This window comes from Myotis davidii, unplaced genomic scaffold (genome assembly GCF_000327345.1).
Source record: "Myotis davidii unplaced genomic scaffold, ASM32734v1 scaffold327, whole genome shotgun sequence".
Classification (NCBI taxonomy): domain Eukaryota; kingdom Metazoa; phylum Chordata; class Mammalia; order Chiroptera; family Vespertilionidae; genus Myotis; species Myotis davidii.
This window is the reverse complement of record NW_006298628.1, coordinates 3620500-3631655: the sequence shown is the minus strand read 5'-3', so window position 1 is coordinate 3631655 and position 11156 is coordinate 3620500. Positions and strand designations below refer to the sequence as shown.

The window sequence follows — 11156 nt, the reverse complement described above, 5'->3', positions numbered from 1 at the left end:
TATCGGAAGTATTGTTTGATTTTGGAGACCATTCATGTGGATGCCCTACAAAGGTCCTGAACGGGAGACATTGTGATACCGTATTACGTGATGTATTATGTGAAGTCTGTAATGCAACATGGGAACTGTGTAGCAGTTTTCTTTAAGAAGAATGAGGGCCAAAATAGTTTGTTTCATTTTTTCCTTCCCACTGCAGTCAGGAGGAAAAATCCGTAGGCCTCAGCCTTACAGAACAGGGCGTGGATCTAGCGGCGAAATGAAAGAGAGGTAGCCGAGTGTTTGAATGAGTTGAAAGTGGGCAGTTGTCTTTGGAAGCCGCGTACGCCGCAGATTAAAAATATGCCTAAAAGTGTACAATTAAAAAGTGTACTGTCACATTTGGGGCACTTGTGTGAAAGCACGAGGACTCTAGGGTCTGGCTGCATCAAAAAGCAAAACTTAACCCTGTGAAAGTCAGGTGATTTCGAATTTTTCCATTCAGAGTATGAATCAGAATGAATGCGTCTTGGGTTTAAATTGGGATTTGAAAGGGTTATTTGGAAAACGATGTTTGTTTAAACCAAGTGACTAGAGTGTTTGATATATATTGGCAGGGGGCAGATGGGAGGGATTGTAAACAGTAGCGTGTCTTGTGACTTGGCAAAGGAAGGACCTAGTGATGAATGAGTTCGCATTATGTGAAAAGACTAACATTTAAAAACATGATTTGTTTTTTTTTACCACATTAGCTGGCATAATAGGTTCATAATTCTGAGAGGAATGTATATTTAGGGGGAATTTTCAGAAAAAATTGTCAAGAAAGATTTTTAAATTATTGTTTTGTTAGGAAGTGACAGTTTTACTTATTAGGATAGAACAACAAGCAGTGATGTACTTCTTATTCCTCTCCTATTTTTCCAAAAAGATGAGAAATACTTAAAAGATTGGTTTGGGTCATTGAGGGAGCACATAGTAATGTGCTAGATATTAGCAGGGACTTGTCAATTTGATACAAGGAAATATGTGAATTTTTTTGGTAACATGAACTTTTCAAATTGTTTCTTTTCAGAAATCTTTTTCAGGATAGGTGCAACACATGAAAGACGGCATTTCAATATATAGTGAATTCTAACAGGTGTTATTAAAGGACAGTTGGACTCCTTGATTGTATGAATTGCCACCTTTGGAAGTGTAAAGAGGAATTAACATTAGTCAAAAGTTACATTAGTAGTAAAAAGCAGATGTTAATGTTTTTTGAAATTCATGGATTGGAGCAATAAATTGTGGCATTAGGTAGTATCTTATAGTGGAAAATTTAAAATGTGGACAAAATTACATCTCTAAAACCAGATTTATAATTGGTATTGGGTCAGTTTCCTAATAGTTGGAATCACATTACACAAAGTATGCAAGTTGCTTGGTTGCTTTAGTTACAGAATTTTATGATAAGCCCAGAGTATTTGTACAGGTTACATATTAGAAACTTAGTGGATTTTTAACCTGGCCTGGGGTGTGGACTCTTGGGGAAGGTGAAGAAATTGTCAATGTGGATAATTTAAAAAGTAGTTGTCTTGTACACAAGTGAGTGTGGTCTAATTCAGCAGGTTTTGAAAAGGTGTTTATCATGGGCCTAGAGCAGCTATTTTCAACCTGGGCCACAAGAATTTTGAAAACATGCAATACCTGACTATTTAGTTGTGGCACTGACCTCTTTTTCCAGAGACTGTCAAATAAAAATGACAACAACCACCACAACAATAGTTGTCCAATTGAATGAATCAAAAGTATTCTCTTTTTTTGGTCAGATTATAAAAAAAAATTTTTTTTTTGGTGTGCCGCAGAATTTTAGTAATTAGTTTATGTGTGCCACGAGATGAAAAAGATTGAAAATCACTGACCTGGAGAAATGGAACATTCCCTTTCTAGTCCCTTTAGGATATTTGAAAGCAATGGGTTTTTGTAACTATTTCAAATTCTGATTTTCTTGCTTTGTGGGATAATTAAGAAATAGGTTACAAGTTTATGTGAGTGGCTACAATTCTTTGTTATAATTGTATTTATGCAATGATTGTTTTTTTTTCTTTCTTTTTTTTAAAAAAGATGTTGCAGTTACTTCCTTTTTTAAAAAAATGTATTTTATTGATTTTTTACAGAGAGGAAGGGAGAGAGATAGAGAGCCAGAAACATCCATGAGAGAGAAACATCGACCAGCTGCCTCCTGCACATCTCCCACTGGGGATGTGCCCGCAACCCAGGCACATGCCCCTGACCGGAATCGAACCTGGGACCCTTCAGTCTGCAGGCCGACGCTCTATCCACTGAGCCAAACCAGTCTCGGCTGTTTTTTTTTTTCTTATGGAAATGTTTTACCTGTGCCAGGGAAATTACCATCATCCTTCAAGGCCAGAAGTCAGGATACACTAGACAATCCCTGGCCTGTGCCAACAAAATATTCATGTTTGTGATGACTAAATTGGCACTTACAGGAGAGTTACAGATATAGTAGTTTGTTTGGAACACTGAAAGTTGGCACATAAATGGATGTTGTTGTCATCCCTGTGTTATGGAATTTTCTGCCCCAATTTAGCATTTGCAGTAATTTTGGTTATTTTTTATTACTTAAAAAATGATAAAATTAATAATTTGTCCAGCATTGTGCTAGAACACTAGTCTTAAGAAATTAAATTTGAAAGGTTGATGATAAGGAATTGAATTTGTTCAGATTTTCTATTCTGTTTTTTGAAATGTATCTATGAAGAAACACCTGAGAAATTTTTATATGTGAAGTTTTATCTAATATCATCTGGCAATGAATTCTGCAGTGATTTTTTAGATAAATGAAGTGTACTCATTGAGGCATTTAGACTTTTAAAAATATTTACTGATTAGATGAAAATATTTCTAAAATGTATTATTTTTTAAAAATTCTATACTTCCTCATAATCTAGGTTTGTTTCTCTTTTAAAATACTGGAAGTCATTCTGAACATCTGTCATTGATACTTATAGCCATAGATTACTCAAAACCATGTACTATGATACTATGTATTAGTTTCATATCTGTTCTTTAAAGGTTTTTGTTTGTTTTCTTACTCTGAGGCTATTCTTTTTGATGCTTATTGTGCCTTGTTGCTGCCTGTTGTGAAATTTCTTGCCTCTTTTATTTTACTGAACTTGATCTGAAGCGGTCTAAGTAACCAGATAAACAGGCTTGTTTGAATTTATGAAGACATTTCTAGGTGAGGGTTTGATAGATTCTCCTTTGAGTGAAAGGTATGAGCTGTGTTGTATGGACTTTGTATTATACAAACTATTCTGGCTTTCCATAGAGGCTTTTTTTTTTTTAACTTCCTGGTTCTGGATAATTGATACTGCCAATACAACCTGGATAAATGTGGTTTTAAGTAGTAAATTGAAACTTAAGAAACTTCTCTGAACTTTGCTACATAGTAAATGAGCCTGCGCTTATTGTAAAATTAAGTCTTATTCTAATCTGTATGTGAGTCATTGGCAAAGTACTGAGTCTTCTAATAGCTGTTTTGTTGTTAACTGAGATTAGTTCTCTAGATCTTGGAGATTTCATGTTGAACACCATACATGCATATAGTTCTCAATTTATTTGGCCACTTTAAATTTTTATTTTAAATTAGAACATATTTTAGAAATATGGAAATGTAACCCACCACCTAGATTTAGCAGTTATTTTTTAATATATATATTAATGTATTATATATATTATTGGTTTTTTACAGAGAGGAAGGGAGAAGGATAGAGAGTTAGAAACATCGATGAGAGAGAAACATCGATCAGCTGCCTCCTACACACTCCCTACTGGGGATGTCCCCGCAACCAAGGTACATCCCCTTGACCAGAATCGAACCTGGGACCCTTGAGTCCGCAGGCCAACGCTCTATCCACTGAGCCAAACTGGTTAGGGCGATTTAGCAGTTATTAATATTTGGCCCCATTTGCTTCAGACTGTGCATGATTTTGACGGAGGGAGGAATAAAATGTCACAGATGCCACTAAAGCCCATTTCCATCTCTTCCACTCATACCCAGAGGTAACGTCTTTCTATCAGTGTCTTTTTTATTAGAAAACTTGGCTCAGCTTGTGCTTACTAATTATTTGCTCCTTATTGTCTTTAGAAATTATAGCCCTGTTCCACAAAGACAACAATTATTACAAAATTTTAATGATGAAATTGCTTGTTGTGCAAAGTGACTCAGGCTTCAGATTGACTGGTATTTGGAATTGTCACACTGGAGATTTCCTTTTACTAAAATCTCAGGATTTGGGCAACCAGAAAAAACTCTTGAGTCTTACTATAGCACATGTAAGGTGTATTTCTGAATGGTAGTCAAGACTCTTTCAGGGGGGAAAAATGTCTCAAATTGCTGTCTTCCTAGTTTATAAGACACTTCCATTGTAAAATTCTTACAGATTGTCAAGCTGCCTCTTCAGTAGAGCCGTTCCTTAGCTTTGGTTCAGTTGAAGTGCTATCTGTATGAGACTCCAAAGTTCTTAAAACCCTGGGTTTGATACAAAGAATACTATTAGTAACACAATTTTATATGCGAACGTTAGCACTTTGCTCTCTTAAGTTTGAAAACTGAAAATCCTTTGCATTATTACCTGTATTTTTTTAAAATAGATTTTTATTGATTTCAGAGAAATGAAGGAAGAGGGAGAGAGAGAGAAACATCAATGATGAGAGAGAATTGCCCCCCCCCCAGGGGAATTAATCATGCAATCTGGGCATGTGCCCTCACCAGGAATCGAATCCTGACCTCCTGATTCATGAGTTGACTCTCAACCATTGAGCCACACCAGCCAGGCTATTACGTATTTTGATAGTGGAACACACAGGTCATATGCACTAACAGGATGATGTGAGTATGTGAGAAATCAAATACAGAATTATCAGGTCAGTGCTATTGTTGGAAAAGCATTAAAAAGAACAGTGTTCTAGTGTAGTAATCAACTACTTAAGCATATGCCTAAGTCTATATCAGTGGTTCCCAACCTTCCTAATGCCACCCTTTAATACAGTTCCTCATGTTGTGATGACCCCACACCATAAAATTATTATTATTTTTTAAATATATTTTATTCATTTTTCACAGAGAGGAAGGGAGAGGGATAGAGAGTTAGAAACATCGATGAGAGAGAAACATGGATCAGCTGCCTCCTGCACACCCCCTACTGGGGATGTGCCCGCATCCCAGGTACATGCCCTTGACCAGAATCGACCCTGGGACCCTTGAGTCCGCAGGCCGACGCTCTATCCACTGAGCCAAACCGGTTAGGGCCATAAAATTATTTTCATTGCTACTTCATAACTGTAATTTTGCTACTGTTATGAATCGTCATGTAAATATCTGATATGCAGGATGTATTTCCATGTTACAAATTGAACATAATTAAAGCATAGTGATTAATCACAAAAACAATAAGTAATTATATATGTGTTTTCCAATGGTCTTAGGCGACCCCTGTGAAAGGGTCATTCAACCCCCAAAGGGGTTGTGACCCACAGGTTGAGAACCGCTGGTCTGTATGGATATTTTAAATTACCTTCGTTGGGCAGTACATATATGCTGATATCCAAAGTGCTATATATCACAGTACCTAGTTCTTAAATTTTATATCATTCTGTGCTTTATAAACTGTTAGGTGAATGCTGTTGGATGATATTCAGAGTAACATCTTTATGATTGGAGCACATTTAATCTTGGTTTTTGTGTGTGTGCCTTAATATCTATTCAGTGATTACTATGTATCAGGCACTAAATGCTTCTACAAGCACTTTCTATGGATTATCCTGTTGTTTTAAGTGCATCTCTAATATGAGACAAATATACTGTCGGATTTTTTTAAATTGTGAGTTTAATTTCATTATTAAGTATTTTTGTCCCTTTGTTTCTTTACTCCCATCCTTCCAGAAATAGCAGTATTCCTGGAAAAAAAAATTAGTAGCTGTTCAACAAGTACCTTAATTCATTAGTATAAACAAGTGGGTTTTCTCTAATCATTAGGAATTGGAGTGTACTTGTAACTGGATGTTGTGCACCGTGTCTTTCCAAAGTACACACTTTCCCTTAGAATGTTATAATAGTAGTGAGATAAATGGTATCATTTGGCATATGTAGTGTTGTACTGGTATCTTGACATTGGTAGATTAACTGCTTGGCTACTATTAAATTCACTGTAGATGTTGATGGATGAAAATATAGTTGCCTAGATAAAGATTAAGATGCATAACTAAACTCCTGTTATTATTTTGTTGGCATAAACTTCAAACTCTGGAAGGTTTTGATTCATTTTACACTTTGGCGAACAGCCAGTAAGTGCTTCATTCCTCTGTTTCTGTATTTTTAAAAAGTCATATTCATGAATAGGCAAAGATTTTGTTGTTGCTGTTCAGATGTAATGCTATAAGTGGCCAGTCGGGACATAAAAGTTTTAGTGCTGTTTAAATATATTCTGGTGAAATAATACTAAATTTAAAAAATATGTTTATTAAATGACATTTTTTGTTTAGGAACAAGAAGATTTGATTTATGAGAAGGATTTTTTTTGTTTTTTATTAGTTTTTTTTGTTAATCCTTACTGGAGGATATTTTTTTCCCATTGACTTTTAGAGAGAGTGGCAGGGATAGGGGGAGAGACAGAGAGAAACATCGATGTGAGAGAGACACATAGTTGGCTGAGTCCCTTATGTGCTCCAACCTGGGATTGAACTCGCAACCTAGCTATGTGCTCTGACCAAAATAGAACCCGCCATATTTTTAGTATATGTAAGGATGCTCCAACTAACTGAGCCACCCAGCCAGGGTGAAGGATTTTTTTTTTTAATGAGCCAAAATATATAATGAGCCATATGTGTTAGAGATTTTGACAGTCTGTTATAGGCTTGATAGCATACTATTTGTAATATAGGTCAAATAATTTTAGTTTAAAATTAATCATGTTTGCTCAGTCAGGGTGGCTCAGTGGTTGAGCGTCGACCCATGAACCAAGAGGTTACCCATTCAATTCCTGGTTAAGGTACTGGTACATGCCTGGGTTGTAGCCTCGATCCCCAGTAGGGAGTGTGCAGGAGGCAGCCGATCCATGTTTTTGTCACTCTATTCCTCTCCCTTACCCTTTCTCTAAAATCAATAAAAACATATTTCAAAACAATCATGTTTATGTATGGTTTGTTAGTAAAATGATTACTGTTAGGTATAGCTTTTTAATACAGATATTATATTACTCCTGTTTCCTTACCTAGTTTTGTGGTCTGTTCAGTGTTCTTCAAGGCACTATTGACCTATATATAGGTTTTGCCTGGTTTACACTGTGTTTTTGAATTTTTGAATTAGTTGTCATCAAATTAAAAATTAAGAGATTATATATAAAATCTGAATTTGTGACTTTTTAAAAATTGGAAGATCTGTCAACACTAAGTCTGCTTTTCAGTTCAGCAATAATTAGTTGGCTCTAAGAAGTGGCTACTTCCCCCTCCTTTATGCATAGCTTTCCTTTATGTGTACCTTTCATCTGACCTATTGCATTCACCTCCTTGGCTGGCCTCTGCAGGCATTTGTCATGTAGGGCATCTGTATTTTTGTTATTTTAGATTTAGACCATTCAAATGTCTGAAAATAAATATGAGATTTTGTTTAATGCAACAAATATATAAAAACAAGATTACAACCAAATTGAAAAATGGGAAAGGGCTACGAACAAGCAATTTGCAGAAGAAAAACTTAATGGCAGCCCTAGCTGGTTTGGCTCAGTGGATAGAGCTTCAGTCTGCAGACTGAAGGGTCCCAGGTTACATTCCAGTCAAGGGCACATGCCTGGGTTGTGCGCTCTTCCCCAGTAGGGGGTGTGCAGGAGGCAGCCAATCAATGGTTCTCTCTCATTATTGATGTTTATATCTCTCACTCTCCCTCTCCCTTTCTCTCTGAAATCAATAAAAAAAAATTAATGGCAAAAAAATGCTTAGTAACCAATGTTACTAGTAATCAGGGAAATTCTAATTAAAACAACAATGGAATCCATTTAATACTTATCAGATTGTCAATAATTTTAAAGTTTTTTTGGAGGATGCTGAAAGTGGGATTTCTTTATTCTTTGCTCCTGGGAGTGTCAGTTGCGACTGCTTTGAAGGATAATTTGGCAATTCTTGGTAAAAAAAAAAAATGTGTGCACAAGAAAACATGGATCAAGATATTTATTATAGTACTATTTAAAATAACTATTATAGTACTAGAGGCCCAGTGCATGAATTTGTGCACAGGTGGGATCCCTCGGCCTGGTGGGCAGTGGGGACAATCAGGGCCAGTGGGGGGCTGTGGGAGGTTGGCCAGCCGGGGGGAGGGGCTGTGGGGCAGGAGGTTGGCCGGCTGCTCTGATCTGGGCTGATTGGGGCCGGCCTACTCGGGGGAGGGACCGTGAGAGGTTGGCCAGCTGGGAGGAGGGACCACGGGAGGTTGGCCGTGGGAACTCACTGACTGCCAGGGGGCAGTTCCTGTGTTGAGCATCTTCCCCCTGGTGGTCAGTGCGCATCATAGCGACCAGTCGACCAGTTCAGTTGTTCAGTCGAACTTCCCTAAGGAAGGAAATGGATAAATAACTGATTTATTTATAAAGTGGAATACTACTATGCAGGAGTTAAAATGAATGGATTAGATATAAATTTATCAGCATTTACTCATCTCAGAAACAATGTTAAGTGAAAAAAACAGGTTGTGCCCTAACCGGTTTGGCTCAGAGGATAGAGCATCAGCCTGTGGACTGAATGGTCCCAGGTTCGATTCTGGTCAAGGCCGCATATGCCTGGGTTGCTGGCTTGATCCCCAGTGGGGGGTGTGTAGGAGGCAGCCTATCGGTGATTCCCTCTCATCAATGATGTTTTTATCTTTCTCTCCTTCTCCCTTCCTCTCTGAAATCAATAAAAATATATATAAAAAAAGAAAAAAACAGGTTGAATAAAATTATATATACACAATTTGATAGCATTTATATAAAATTAAAAACTGCTGATTTTTATACATGTAGTGGTCTCGGGATAGTAGTTAAGAGGGAATGAAGAAGAGAGGAAAGGGCTTTTATTATTTCTATATTTCATTTCTTTTTTGGATCTGAAGCAAGTGAGACAAAGCCCAAAATAAAACTTTATTTAGTCTTGGTGGAGCGTCATTAATGTCTATTATATCCAAAATGTTTCTTTGGGAAAATAAAAAATTTAAAGAGTGTTTTATGAAGTTCTGACATAGTTTATGATACTAGCTTTCTTCCTCCATCTTTATAAAAGATCTCATGATGGGTTTCAAGGGTTATATAACACAGAATTAATTGCAACATATAAGAAATGTTTTCTAATTAAAAAAATGTTTAAATTTAAGAAGATTAATTAAGTTAGCTAACTGGTCAGATGTTTAAATTCTGTGAAATACTTATATATTTGTTATTGCTTTTAATATAATATGAATTGCTTTGGATTCCTTAAAACTAGTCATTTATTTCTATCATTGATGCATAAATAGTTGAAGTTTTAGTGAGTCTGGGTTACAGAAAGTATGCCTCTTCCTAATTGGTTTGGCTCAGTGGATAGAGCATCAGCCAGCAGACTGAAAGGTCCCAGGTTCAATTCTGGTCAAGGGCACATGCCCGGGTTCCGGGCTCCATCCCCAGTAGGGGATGTGCAGGAGGCAGCCAATCAGTGATTCTCATTATTGATGTTTCTATCTCTTTCTCCCTCTCCTCTCTGAAATCAATAAAAATATATTTTTTTAAAAAACTAATATGCATGTTTTTTCTGGCATCTTCTCTATACTTATGGTTTAGCAGTGGAGTCAAACAGGAGAGCTGCAGTGTGCACATTGAAAGGAAATTAATTAGAAGGTGGCTGGTGGGGCGGGACTGGGCAAGACGGGCTGGACACACCCTGGATCCAACCTCCTACAGTCCCTCCCTGGCCAACCGCACCTGGGGTGGCACTGGGGCTCAAAGGGCATCTGCGGAGTGAGCAGGGTCCCTCCAGCAGGTGGGGTCCCTTGGCCTGGCCTGCAGGGATTGGCGGAAACCGGGAGTCCGACATCCCCCAAGGGGTCCCAGAGTGCGAGAGGGCATGCTGCAAAGTTGCTGTCTGCCCCGTGGTAGTCCGTGTACATCATACCTACCGGCCAGTTGTCCGGTCGGCCAGTTGTCCGGTCGTCCGGTCGTCCGGTCGGCCAGTCGTCCGGTCGGCCAGTCGCTTAGCCTTTTATATATATAGATTGTTTATTTTTTATACAAACAACTATAAACCTACTTTTGCCTCACCCGGTATTTGTGTGTGCTTTTGTGTGCATGTGTAAATATACAATATGTTAAGATAGCCGTTTTACTTTAGAAATAGGAAAATTCTTTTTTTTTTTTTTTTTTTTTTTGGAAAATTCTTAAGATATTCATGGGAAATATTTGAATAGTGTAATCTGACTGTACTATGAGATAACGGAAATGTCACAATTTTAATTCTACTTCAGACATTAACTTATTTTGTGACTCTGATAAATCACTTTTAAATGCAAAATGAATATAATACCATGCTTAAAAAACTGAAGAGTTATTTTAAAAATTAAGCAATTTGAACATGAAAGGTTCGTCAAGTGGGCATAGTTCATATGTGGTTTTCCTAAAAATGTTTTTCCTCTTAAACTATAGATTAAAATTGAGAGAAGTCTTACTCATAACAGAGGAAAACTTCTGCTTTATGAAATCAAATATGAAGGTTAGAAGCCAAATGATGGACTTACAGGGGAAGAATAGATTAAAAGAAACATGGCATAGAATGTGTAGAAATTCAATGAACATCTTTAAAATGAGAACTATTTTAGATCTTGTAATTACAATAAGGAGTAAATTTAGTAATCAGTTTTGGCATGAACTTATTTCTACATAAGCTGCATATTTTAAAGTTATCCAGTTTGGCATAAACTCAAAGGTATGTTAATATTGGAGCTGAATTGCTTTTAATTTTTACTTCACCTTGACATTCCTTGTCAAAATGATTGGTTAGTTTCTACTACTCTAAGACTTCCTCTTAGAAAGTCTTTTCATTTGGAATAAAATAAGTTAGAAATTTGACCTTTTAATTTACATTTTGCATTGCTGGTTTCCCTCTCCTTTACATTACACTGAAAA

The 11156-nt window shown here is 36.9% G+C and overlaps 1 protein-coding gene across 1 annotated transcript in view; it reads left to right on the top strand.

The window, feature by feature from the left end:
- NPEPPS (aminopeptidase puromycin sensitive) overlaps positions 1 to 11156 on the top strand; it is an 84672-nt gene that overhangs the window by 433 nt on the left and 73083 nt on the right. The gene's annotated exons all lie outside the window — the stretch shown is intronic.